At 35.2% G+C, this 13760-nt stretch overlaps 1 long non-coding RNA gene across 1 annotated transcript in view; it reads right to left on the reverse strand.

The window, feature by feature from the left end:
• Positions 1-4967: 4967 nt before the first annotated feature.
• Positions 4968-13760, reverse strand: part of LOC147584358 (uncharacterized) — a 43734-nt gene continuing 34941 nt past the window's right edge. Inside the window, exon 2 of the long non-coding RNA XR_015255389.1 lies at positions 4968-6507. This is a non-coding gene — a long non-coding RNA (uncharacterized LOC147584358). The remainder of the gene's footprint in view (positions 6508-13760) is intronic.

Below are 13760 nucleotides of genomic sequence, written 5' to 3' on the forward strand. Positions count from 1 at the left end.
CTCTGACAGGGCAACAGGGAAAACCCTTGGGTGGCAAAAGTGATCAATCATGTAAAAAGAGTTGGACAGGTCAATAAATACAATACTGGCAAGCCGACTTTGATGTATGAGGGAATAACAAACTCTAACTTCCTATAATGCTGCGCTGGGTGCCTTGATGGAAAGCAAATGCATCATTCAATAGACTCTTTAGATTGGAATTACCATATGTAACTGGTGCTGCCACTTTTCATTACTGTTGACAGTCAATAAATGCTGAGATGGGTCTACAGCTGGTGATGTGAGTGTCCTCATGGAAAAAGATACGACCTTTATTTTTCCAGTTTTACTATTATTCATAGGATGGTAATTTGAGTGAACCGGCAATCATTAGCTACTCTAACTGGCCCTGTCCACCTGCTATACGTAATCACCTTTTACAACAATGGTGGAAGAATGGCAGGGATGTATGAGTATACGGTTTACTTCATATGCCAAAAAAACAAAACAAAACAAAACAAAATAAAACAAAACAAAACAAAACACGAAAGAAGAAGGGAAGGATAAACTCCTCAGCTGGGGCACCGTGGTAAGCAACTTGCAACCGGAATAGGGCAAAGGAATTGATTTTCTCTCCAAGACACTTCTTGCATTTCCAAGAAGTGCGTTTCCATTTTCTATAAAATATACTGAGGTCGAAATTGAAAATTTTTCTTTGTTCCTATTTGTGAATCTCTCCTTTTGTACTCTTAAGTTACTGCTTTTTAAACTTTTCTACTGTTACAGCAAAGTAGTTAGCTTAAGCAGAAATCAGTGTGGCACTGCTCTAGCTGTTGTGTCATGTTCACAATACTGAGGTTGCTCAATATTATTTAGTGACCATCGTGCCCATCCCATTTTTAGACATGGTGTGAAAATGATGACAAAAATAAAATGAAATGTAAGGATACGTTCTTCCAATTCTTTGGTTACTTTTCTCACACTATAAAATGGCCTAGGCTTTTCTATTTTTATCTTCCTGCTCAGTCTGCTTTAACAAAATGCTACAAACTGGCAAAGGTAAATGTTCAATGATTTGTCTTTTGTTTATGAGACAAATGATACTTTTCTGTAAGCTCCAGCCAATGGAGCACTTCTTATATTATCGTGGTCAGAATTAGCCCACAAAACTACTCATAGCCTGTAAAGAAGTCTGGAAAGCTAAATGTGAAGGTACATGACTTGCAACCGTAAACAACATAGGTTTGAACATAGTTTAACATATAGTTTAAACAACATAAGTTGATCGTCTCACAGTTTTGGAGGCTAGAAGTCAGAAGTCAAAGCATCCACAGAAGTGGTTCCTTCTGAGAGGTGTGAGAGAGGCATCTCCTGGGCTTGCAGATGGCTGTCCTCTCTCATGTCTCTTCCTGTCATCTACCTTATACGTACGTCTATCTCTCTGTGCCCAAATTTTCCCTTTTTATAAGGACAACAGTCATAGCTCACCCTACTCTAGTATGACCTCATCTTACCTAATTACATCTGCCCTAACCCTATTTCCAAATAAGGTCACATTCTAAACTACTGGAGATTAGGATTTCCACACAGGAAGTGGGGGGTGGGGGACACAATTTAACACATAACTCCTCCTTAGACACTTTAAAATTTTTTTTAAGTTTATTTATTTTGAGAGAAAGAGAGAGAAGGGGAGGGGCAGAAAGAGAGAATCCCAGGCAAGCTCTGCACCAGCAGCACTGAGCCCTACACGGGGCTCGAAATCACGAACTGTGAGATCATGACCTGACCCGAAACCACGAGTCGGACACTTAACCCACTGAGCCATCCAGGCACCCTTCTTAGAAACTTTTTTGTTCTTTGAGCTTCTGTGCCAGCTCTCACTTCCCCACTAGTGGCAGACTTCTTGAAGGTATGTATATATAATTATTAGCTCTATGAAGTTTACTAACACATGTTTATGTCTGCTTATCTCCTTTATTCCATTTACCCTTGCAGTAATTCTCTGAGGTAGTATATGGTGAATGCTCTCACACCTTCTTTGAAGAGGCGAGGTAACAAAGGCTTAGAGAGTTTGTGATTAGAATAAAACCATTGGGAAAGTGGCTAAGTCAAGACATAAATCTATACTTTCTGAAACCCTGGTTCCAAGAATTTTTTGTGAATTTTTAAACTTTTTTTTATTACTCATTTTTGAGAGAGAGACAGAGCACAAAATGGGGAAAGGCAGAGAGAGAGGGAGACACAGAATCCAAAGCAGGTTCCGGACTCTGAGCTGTTGGCACAGAACCCAACCTGGGACTCAAACTCACAAACTGCAAGATCACGACCTGACCTGAAGTCTGATGCTTAACTGCCTGAGCCACCCAGGTTCCCCCCAAGATATTTTCAATACGATAATAATTCAATAATCATTCTGCCTCCACTCCCTTTCTATTCATGTGCATACTGATTTAAGATTTTATAGCTTTTTGGTCTTTTTCTGCCTTTACTTTTGGTTCACATATTTTTCTGTCAAGATATTTGGTTTATAAAAACAATGTCATAAAAATAATGGAAGTTAAAAAAAATCTTAGGTAAAATTTGTATCAGTCCATATAACTTATTTTTAGGCCATAAAGTATTAAGATAATTTGCTTACCATACAACCTCCTCACTTCACTGACTCCTGGCCATCTCAGACAAATAACTTTTAATTTTACAGTCTATTAGGGGAAATAAGTTAAAACTTAACTATGTACATTTTACCTTTATTAATATTAAATCATTATGACCTCATTCCTTCAAAAGGAAAATTTGTAGTATATTTCTTCTAAGTATCCAATAAAATATATTCCACCTAACATACTACTCTTCAAAATCGTCTACATAGCATAAGAGATAATGAAATGATTTAGTTTACATCATTATTTTAAGAAAATCAGTAATGTGTGTAATGTTTGATAAAGTTTATTTTCTCTCTTATATTCTTGAAGAGAGGGTAGTCCCTGCACAACTTTCAAACACATTAGTTAAGTACTGCGATTGCAAGGTGACTATGAAAATACCAGAGTAGGCCCCCAAACCTAAAGGAGCAGTGATTGGGAAGGTTTGGAAGAGGTGAGGGAGGACAGCCTAAGCAAAGGTTACCTTTTATTAACTTACTTTGCAACTCAGGTATTAATCTACAATTTAGCTCAAGGGCATATCTTGAAAGATGATACTTATAAGGCCATAAACTGTTTTTATTTTTACTATTGTATACTCAGTATCTAGCAGAGTACCTTGGTCAAAGCATTTATTTAAAAACTGGGGCACCTGGGTGGCTCAGTCTATTAAGCGACTAACTTCGGGCTCAGGTCATGATCTCGCCATTTCTGAGTTCAAGCCCCGCATCAGGCTCTCTGCTGACAGCTCAGAGCCCAGAGTCTGCTTCAGATTCTGTGCCTCCCTCTCTCTCTCTGTCCCTTCCCCACTCATGCTCTGTCTTTCTCTCTCAAAAATAAATACATTAAAGAAGTATTAAAAATACTGAGGGCGCTGGATGGCTCAGTTGGTTAACTGTCGGACTTCAGCTCAGGTCATCTCAGGATTCCTGAGTTCGAGCCCTGCATCTGGCTTTTGGCTGTCAACACAGAGCCCACTTAGGATCCTCTTTCTCTGCCCCTCCCCAGCTCTCACGTGCACTCTCTGTCAAAAATAAACATTTAAAAATTTATTTAAAAATATTTGTTGCATGAATAAATGAATGTGACTGCTATAAAAAGTCTTCTAAACAGGTTAAAGAGAGGCAATTTTTACATAAATATGCCTACTATGAAATTAATAAATTCATCCTATTTTTCCAACTATTTAGAGTTTTGCCTAAACATTGTATCCATTTATCTAGCCATACATGCAATCATTAATTCTTTGATTCATCTGAAATAAATTTGACTTTCCAGTATAAACCAGGTGCTAGGTTATTGCAGAAAGCAATAACCTAAAAAGTGATGGTCTACATAAAGTATGTTAGCATATATTTATAGTATAATGCATGTGCTATATAATGAAAATATATACATGTAAGTGTATGTGTATATGTGTATGATATGACACACATGCACATGTATATTATAATGACAGTGAAAAGTACTAAGAGAGATACTAACATGCTTTTGGAGATAAACAGCAGAAAAAAATCCTTCCAACTGGAAGCATCCTTCAAGGAGCCTCCTGATGTTTTCACTGTCTTGATTCTTATCTAAATAGTGTTACTGATTCAAATGAATGAGCTGGCCAGTGTGAAAAATGCTGTTCAACCACAGCCTTTGCCTTTCTCCTTGGACAGATTCCAGAGGGGGAAAAAACAAATCAGAAAACTGACCTGCTCCAGAGACTTGAGCTGCAGAGCTTTAGGCATTCCTTGACCAACCTAGCATTGAAAAGAATAAATAAGTCTGAAAAAGAGCTATCTTTGCTGCCATATTCCTTTTTCATTGTGAAACTTTGTAGCAGTATTAGCCTAAAAAAAAAAAAAAGCGGGGGGCGCCTGGGTGGCGCAGTCGGTTAGGCGTCCGACTTCAGCCAGGTCACGATCTCGCGGTCCGGGAGTTCGAGCCCCGCGTCAGGCTCTGGGCTGATGGCTCAGAGCCTGGAGCCTGTTTCCGATTCTGTGTCTCCCTCTCTCTCTGCCCCTCCCCCGTTCATGCTGTGTCTCTCTCTGTCCCAAAAATAAATAAACGTTGAAAAAAAAAAAAAAAGCGGGGGTGGGGGGGCTTGGTTTTCTCATTTTTAGTTTTTGGTTAGTTTGTATATGCCTGCACAAATACTTATATATATAGTTATGTAATTAATATAAAATAATTATATATCATTTAAGTAAATTAATATGAATAATATAATATGTAATTTTTTTACACATTATATATCTTAATATCAATGAAATGTTTAGATCCAAATAAACTGAATGCTATAAAAGACCCTGTTTGGATATGACGTTGTGATAAGAAACACAGAGAAAAGTTAAAAGACACAATTAATACAACTTTAACTTCCATCAAATGGCATTTTTTCAGGCATTATCTCTTTTGACCTTTACGAAAGCTTTGTAGAGCATTATCATTGACCTTTGTTAAAGATGAGGCAACAGGCCTGAATGTTAAGATGGTGTCCTCAAGATCACACAGCTGAATCCAGGTCTCTAATATATGTACTTCAGACTACCCTATGATTTTGCCATTCTTTAATGAATTGCCCATAGCCTGCTGAAGACCTTTGAGTTTTCTTTGTGGGATGAAGTGATCTGGGGGGAAAAAAAATCTCTCTTCAGAGCTTATAAATGTGTAAGGTCCAAAGTATTTTTATTTGTTTCAGTTTTCCCATTTTTTTTCCCCCATGGGTGTTTATTTTTGAGAGGGCAAGTGAGGGAGGGGCAGAGAGAGGGAGAGACAGAATCCCAGGAAGGCTCTGCATTGTTAGCCCAGAGCCCCATCAGGGGATCAAACTCAAAATCCATTAGATCATGACCTGAACCAAAATTCAGAGCTGCAACTTAATCAACTGAGCCACCCAGGCACCTCTAGTTTTCCCAGTTCTTCAATCAGGAATTCTTTTTTCCCTGTCTTCTACATTATATTCATTAGCAATTTCTTTGACTGCAATATATATTTTGAATCCAGTCACTTCAGTACATTCCTGATGGCACCTTGGTCTTGGTCACCATCAGTCTCTTGGATTCCTATCTCCCTGTTTTCACTCTGGTGCCCATTTCTATAAGAGTAAATATGTGGAGTTAAATTAATTTAAAAATCTATAACCCTAATTTCTCTAAGCAAATTATTTTAATGCTTTCCTTTTGGAGAAACCATATATTGGCTTTATAACACACAGGGTATTTTCAGAACACTGATGTCATGCATATAAATATTTAATAAGAATGGGATAAAGGAGTTGCTGTGTCCTCCAAATAGGAAAGTGTTAATATATCCCCACAAAATGCCAAGTTTTTAAATTAGATCACCTTGGGTATGTTTAAGATGTTTCAACTGTGATGATGTGGCCTAGGTGATTAGGTCTAATTGTATGATTTAATTTTACTCAGTAATTTTGATGAACAGATTTCCATGGCAATTCAAGAAGGAGTGTGCAGTAGACTAGTATCATTTCTATGCTTCTCTTATTCACAGAGTTCCTACTGAATGGGGAAAAAAAGGCAAAATGAGGTTTGCAGTACATGTTCTTGACAGCTCTGTGCAGGCACTGACCATTTCTTTACCTCCACTTCTTCCCTGTATGTTAAACACACCATGTATTCTTTGGTGATACAATCAATCAGTTATCTCAATATGGTAAATTTCAGCAAAGGCAGCCTCTGTGTCAACAGTCACAAGTTGGTAGGGAATAAAAAAATGAGTCTGTGTGTTATTCTCTATCTCTCTTCTTCCACACCCTCCCTTCTTGATAGGGTTAAAGTCGAGTTTCTTGATCCCCACATCATTTCTAGATTGGAAGTCTGTAGGCTGAAGATTTGTTGAGATGCTTAGCAATAGTCAAACACATCTGTGAAGAAACCTAGAGGGAGAGAGAAAGAAGATTTGGTATCAGTGAATGAGTTCAGTTTGTGTTAAGTTTGAATTCTATTGCATAGAATTGTCCTAGCCATTAATTGCCATCAAGAAACGGGAAAATATTTCTGTTTGTAGGATATATTGAACCCCATAGGCTCTGAAATAATCTGTGTAAGAAATCTAGAAGACACGAATACTTGTTAGCCCTTGAAATGTGATCGAGAGATTATAAAACTTGACAAAATCCATGAGAAACTACTGACAAGCAGCTAAATCAACAGTGTTGGTCTTTGAGAAAATCGTTTTGGGGAACAATGACATTTGCAATGTATTAGAGCTGACTGCCATAATTATTACCAATCCTATCCAGAGAACCAGTGCCTCAGATTGTAAAGATGTAAAGCATTTTCTTTCCGCTCTAAATAGAAAAGAGTTGAGTGAGGAAACAATATCTACTATTAACAATTGTTGTGCAGCAACTATCAGAAAAATACTGTAAATAATCATGTAGTTTTTCCCCATTGCATCAGAGTGTTTTTGTTTTGTTTTATTTTGGTCCACATAAAGAATAACAAGAAATTTCAAGAGTTATACAAGTGTCAGAGATGGAAAATGTATGTTGCTCCCTACAAATTAGTACCCAGAATCTGAGGAATAATTCCAAGCTAAGATACCTGTGTATATTGCTAAATATTTAAATGCTTCTTAAATCCAAATTTTGAATATGAACCAGGAGGTCTCAGCTCAGAAAAGCTTCAAAAGAAATGGAGTTTGACTCAGTTTGAGTTTGGGTGTTTTTTACTTAAATTAAAGTGATGGTTTTTTTGTTTTTGTTTTTTGTTTGTTGTTGTTTGAGTAAATTACTGGAAATTTCTCTGTGATATTAAATTTACAATGAGAATCTACCAATGGACTTAAAGTAATCAAAGATTTAAATTCATTTAATTTGCAGAGCCATACCCCAAATAATTTATGCTCAAAAAAAAAAAAAAATGAGACAAGAAACTGATGGAAGGAGTACCTTAACATTCTTCCAAAGTCTACAGCTACCATTCTTATTTGTCTTCCTAAGAGTTTATAGAGTATTATGATCTGACACTTAATTCTAGAGCTCTTTTGAGATATTTTATGATAATTAATTCTAGATCTTATTTTTGGTTTTTAGAATTAGTATTTTGAGTTATAATTTAAAATCAGTAAAGAGAATTTTGAGAAATATAAACATGATATGACCATTACCCAAAACAAGGGAAAGAGTCTATCACTCTGGAAAGCACCTTGTGACTTGGTCCAGTGGCTCCTAATTTCTGTTATCACAAATTAATTTTGCCTATTACTGAATGTCTTATAAGTGAAATCATATCATATGTACTCTTCTATGTCTGTCTTCTTTCACCAACATGTTTTTAAAACTCATCTATGTATTGGGGCACCTGGATGGCTCACTTGGTTGAGCATCCAACTTCAGCTCAGGTCATGGTCTTGTGGTTCCTGAGTTTGAGCCCCCCATGGGGCTCTGTGCTGACAGCTCAGAGCCTGGAGCCTGCTTTCCGATTCTGTGTCTCCCTTTCTCTCTGCCTCTCCCCTGCTTGTGCTCTGTTTCTCTCTCAAGAATAAATAAAAATTAAAAAAAAAATAAAGTTCATGTATGTGTTAGTATGGATCGATAGTCCTTTCCTTTCATATTGCTGAGGAGTCTTCCTTTGTTACCAGTATCCAAAGTTCATGTATATTTTCTTCTATTGATGGGCTTTTGGGTTATTTCCAGCTATAGACTATTACGAATTGAGCTGGTATGAATATTCTTGTACCTGTCTTTTTGTAGACAAAAAGGCTTATTTCTCCAGTTCCTAGGAGTCAATTTGTTGTGCCATGGAGCAAGTCTGTGTGCAAACTTGAAAGAAATCATTAGTTGATCACAAGGCTGGAGCATTTTACAATAATACCAGCAATTTATGAAAATTTTCTTTGTTACACATTCCTACCGACACCCAGTCTCATCAAAATTTTTAAGATCACACATTCTACCATTATTCATTGTGGCTTTGTTTTTCACTGATGAGTACTGATCTTGACCAAATTTTCATATGCTCTTTGGCCATTGAATTTTGTGTGTGTGTGTGTGTGAAGTATCTTTTTAGATATTTCTGTCCACTTTTTTTTTAATGGTGTTTGTTTTCTCCTAATTGGTAGAAGTTTCCTATATATCTTATGTATCAATTTTTTGTTTCATATCATATATCTCATATGACGTCCAGTCTACATCTTGCATTTTTACTTTCCTATATGGTATCTTCAGATCACAGAAGTTTTAAATTTGGTAAAATATAATTTCTCATGTGTTTTCTTTTATGGTGGCTTTTCTGTGTTAAGAAACTGCCTGCTTGAAAGCCAGAAAAACATTCACTTAAGTTTTATTTCTAGAATATATATATTTTTGTTTCCAGATGTAGAAATAGGTAAAATATTAATTTTTATGAACAATGTAAACAGTTAAGGGGTCAAATTTTATTTTCAACCTATATACATATGTATGTGTATGTGTATAAACATACATAAAAACACAAAAAGTTGTTCCAGAGACACTTAATGAAAATGCTTTATATGTCCTTTTAAATAATTTTTTCTTTCTATATTGAAAATAATTTGTGGTCTCTTTCTGGGCTCCATTCTGTTTATTGATCTATATAAGTATCATTGTGTCAACCACACATTCTTGTAGCTTTACAGACTGTCTGAAATCATGTAGTATAAGACCTTCAATTATGTCTCTTTTTCAGTATTATTTTGTCTAGGTCCCTCGCACATCCATATAAATTTTGGTCTGTTAATATTTACAAAAGAAAATATTTCTGAAGCTTGGAGTGGAATTGTAGTAAATCTGCAAATCAATTTGGGGAAAATTAACATATTAACAATATTGAATCTTCCATTCCATGAACATAAAATACCTTTCCATTTACTTAGATGCTCTCTCACTTCATGCAGCAATTTTTTGTAGTTGTAAGTATAAAAATTTTTTACATTTCTTAAATTTATGTTTATGTATTTGATAGAGTATTTGATGCTATCATACATATTTTTTTCAGCTTCCAAATATTTGTTTCTGGTATACAAAAATATATTGTTGTACAGAGCTAGTATCTAGATACCTTGATTAAAGTACTTACTATGTTTACAGATACATAGAGATTTTCTATGTATAACATTATATCATCAGTGTATAATAGCAATTATTATTTTATTTAGTTGCTGATATAGACAAATTTACATTTATAATCTAGTTATTTGTTTTCTATTGTTTTGGGGTAATGTCATATTTATGTTTCATATGGAGATGACAAATGCATCTTTTGCTTATTAGAGTACATTTTCACTTAATATTCTACCACATAACACATAAGGACCTTATAATAGTAAAATTGCATTTATCCACCTTCCTGCCTTCGTCTTATTGTTTATATTTTATCTCTACGTGTTTTAAACTACATACCACTATTATTATTAGTGTTTTAAGCAATCATTACTCTTAAATACATATACCTAAAATTTCCGGTAATGTTTATCTCTGAAGACCCCAGGCTTCCATCTGGAATCATTGCTCTTCAGTTGAAAGAAATTCAATATCTCTTGTAGTGTTAGCTATTAATCACACATTTTCCCAAAATTGTTTTTATTGCACCTTAATTTTTTAGAAGATATCTTCACTGGTTTATAATTCTGCTTTGTTATGTCAGGTTTTTAAAGATATTCTCTTACTTACTTTTCGTCTTCTTCTTCTATTTATTGAACTATAGGTGGCACACAATGTTACCTTAGTTTCAGGTGTACAACATAGTGATCCGCCAAGTCTTTATGTTGTGTTATTCTCACTACAAGTGTAGCTACCATCGGTCACCTTACAGTGTTATTATAATACCACTGGCTGTACTGCTTATTCTGTACCTTTCATGTCGGTAACGTTCATTCCATGAGCAGAAGCCAGTTATCTTCCGCTGTCTTTTTGCCCATTCTGCCTATCCCTCTGAAAACTATCAGTTTCTCTGTACCTAGGGGTCTGTTTCTGCTTTTCTTTGTTCATTTGTTTGGTTTTTAGATTCCACATATGAGTCAATTGATGTGGTATTTGTCTTTCTGTGACTTTCTTCACTTAGCATAATACCTTTAGGTCCATCCCCACTGTCACAAATGGGAAGATCTCATCCTTTTTATGGCTGATTAATATTCCATTGTATGTATAGAATACATCTTCATTCATGTATCAATGGGCACTTATGTTGTTTCTATATCTTGGCTATTGTAAATAATGTCACAATAAACATAGGGGTACATATATGTTTCTAAATTAGTGTTTTTGCTTTTTTGGGGTTAATACCTTAGTGGAATCATGGAATCATATAGTTGTTCTGTTTTTAATTTTTTGAGGAATCTTCACACTGTTTTCCACAGTGGCTGCACCAATTGAGATTCCCAACAGTGCAAAAGAGTTACTTTTTCTGTATATCCTCTCCAATACTTATTTCTTGTCTTCTTGATTCTAGCCATTCAGACAGGTGTAATGAGATCTCTCATTGTGGTTTTCATTCACATTTCCTGATTATTAGGTCCTCTGCCCATGTTTTAGTTGCATTATTTGTTATTTTGGTATTGAGTTGTATAGTTTCTTTCTGTATTTTGGATATTAACCCCTTGTTGGATATACCTTTTGTAAATATCTTCTCCCATTGAGTAGGCTGCCTTTTCATTTGTGGATGGTTTCCTTTATAGTCTCAATAGTTGATTTTGCTTTTGCTTACCTTGCCTGAGGAGACATGTCTAGAAAAATATTGCTAAGGCCAGTGTCCGAGAGATTACTGCTTAGGTTTGTTTTCTTCTAAGAATCATATGGTTGTAGGTCTCACATTTAGGTCTTTAATCCATTTTGAATTCATTAATGTGTATGGTGTGAAGAGGGGTCCAGTTTCATTCTTTTTCATGTAATTCTCCAGTTTTCCCAGCACCATTTGTTGAAGAGACTGTCTTTTTCCCATTGTATATTCTTGTTTCCTCCTGCTAGTATATTAATTGACCATATAATTATGCATTTATTTCTGGGTTTTCTATTCTGTTCTATTGATTTATGTGTCTCTTTTTGTGCCAATGCCATAATGTTTTGAATATTACAGCTTTGCACTATAGTTTGAAATCTAGAATTGTGATACCTCCAGCTATGTTCTTCTTTCTCAAGATTGCTTTGGCTTTTTAGAGTCTTTATGATTCCATGCAAATTCTAGGATTATTTGCTCTAGTTCTGTGAAAAATGCTGTTGGTGTTTTGATATGAATTGTATTGAACTTGTAGATGACTTTGGGTCATATTGACATTTAAACAATATTAATTCTTCCAGTCCATGAGGTTATTAGTTCTTTCCATTTGTTCATGTCGTCTTCAGTTCCTTTAATCATTGTTTTATAGTTAGACAACTGAGTACAGGTCTTTTATTTCCTTGGTTAAGTTTATTCCTAATGATTCTTTTTGGTGCACGTGTTGAATGGATAGATGATAGATGATAGAGTGTGTGTGTGTGTGTGTGTGTGTGTGTGTGTGTGTGTATGCATGTTAAATGATTTTTGTTCTGAAAATTTTTGAGAGGTGCTGTGTATCTTTATGCATATCCTGCCTGAAATTTTCTTTCAATCTGAAGATGTTTACATTCATATGTGGAAATCGTATCCATTATTCTTCACTTTATTTTCACCTGTGTCCCCTTTCTGGAATTCCTGTTAGGAAAACTGGACCTCTTAAATCCATCCTCTGTGTTCCTTAAATTTTTCTTAGAGTTTGCTTCTCCTATCTTGCTGCTCTATATTTTGAGAAGTTTTTCAACAATTTTCCATGAAATTCTTCTGGAGTTTTTCTTGGCTTGTTTTTAATTTCATCATCTACAGTTTATTTCAGGATCTCTTTCTTGTTCTGATTTGGTTCTTTTATAGCTTTCCAATACTAATAAATTAAATATTATCTCACAACAGAGGATTCTAACTGAAATATCTTAATGTTCTTTTTATTACCCAGATTATCCATCTCCACCAGAACCAGTCCTCCTGTTCATTCTGCTTAGAACCTCATTTCTCTTACGTGTTTCCTGAAATGCACAATGTTTCTTTGTTTTTCATTTATGTGAATTCATTCATTCAATAATTATTCATTCATCTGTTACCATGTGATAATCATTTTTCTAAGTGCTTAAAAATGCATTAGTTAGGATTTTCAAAAAAATAAAGATTCCTTCCCTCATTCAACTTACATTTAGAAGAAGTGGGAAGAAAGTGAGCAAGTATGGTAACCTAATTATACAGGATGTGACAAGATCATCAAATCTATTGTGAAAAAAAGAAAAAGCAGTGGACGATGAGAGACTATGTTGTGTGGGTTGGATAATTTTAAATTATAATATGATGATAGCTACACTGAGAAATAACATTGAGAAATAACATTTAATAGGAATTATTTGGCCAAGGAAGGCCATTGGATACCTGATGGCAATGAAAAGAGCATTCCAGGGAAGAGAGCATTCCAGGCATGATCGAGGAACAGCAAAGAGGGACAGTGGTCAAATAATTTGGATCAGAGTAGGCTGGTCCAACTTAGAGAGCCATAGGTGATTGAAAGCATTAGAGGATCTGGTTCTGTATTACTAAGAGATATATAGATCTTTATAATGATTGTCTTTTGAGTGAAATGGAAAGTCACTGAAAAGTTCGGGAAATGGCATAATATGTATTACATATTTTAACAAATCACTACAATGAGACAAATTAGATAGTATAAGAGAAAGAGTAGAGTAACTGCAATATTCACATTTGTTTGTTTTGGCTTTTTAGCTATACATTGGTCATAATCAACTGGTAAAATGATGTAGAAGACTGGGGTGGAAGAGGCCTAAGGGGTATGTCAAGAATTCAGTTGATTACATGTTAATTTTGAGATCCCTGTAACACACATTATTTAGGCAGTTGGTTATGGGAATCTGGAGTTCGGGAGAGTTCTGTGCTGGAGATAAAAATTTGGGAGGCATCAGCATGGACAAAGCATCAAATCACTTAATTTGCCCAAAAAGTATATACTACATTTATTTCCCTTAAAAGAAACTAAGTTACTGTTTTGCAGTTTAACAGTTCAGAGTTTTGCTAACTAGAATAATTGATATCATGCCTAAATTTAAAGAAATACCAGTATATGGTTGCAAATAGACATTTAAAATATTTTACATAGTCT

This window comes from Puma concolor, chromosome A1, assembly GCF_028749965.1.
Source record: "Puma concolor isolate L17-30 chromosome A1, mPumCon1.1.hap2, whole genome shotgun sequence".
Taxonomy (NCBI): Eukaryota; Metazoa; Chordata; class Mammalia; order Carnivora; family Felidae; genus Puma; species Puma concolor.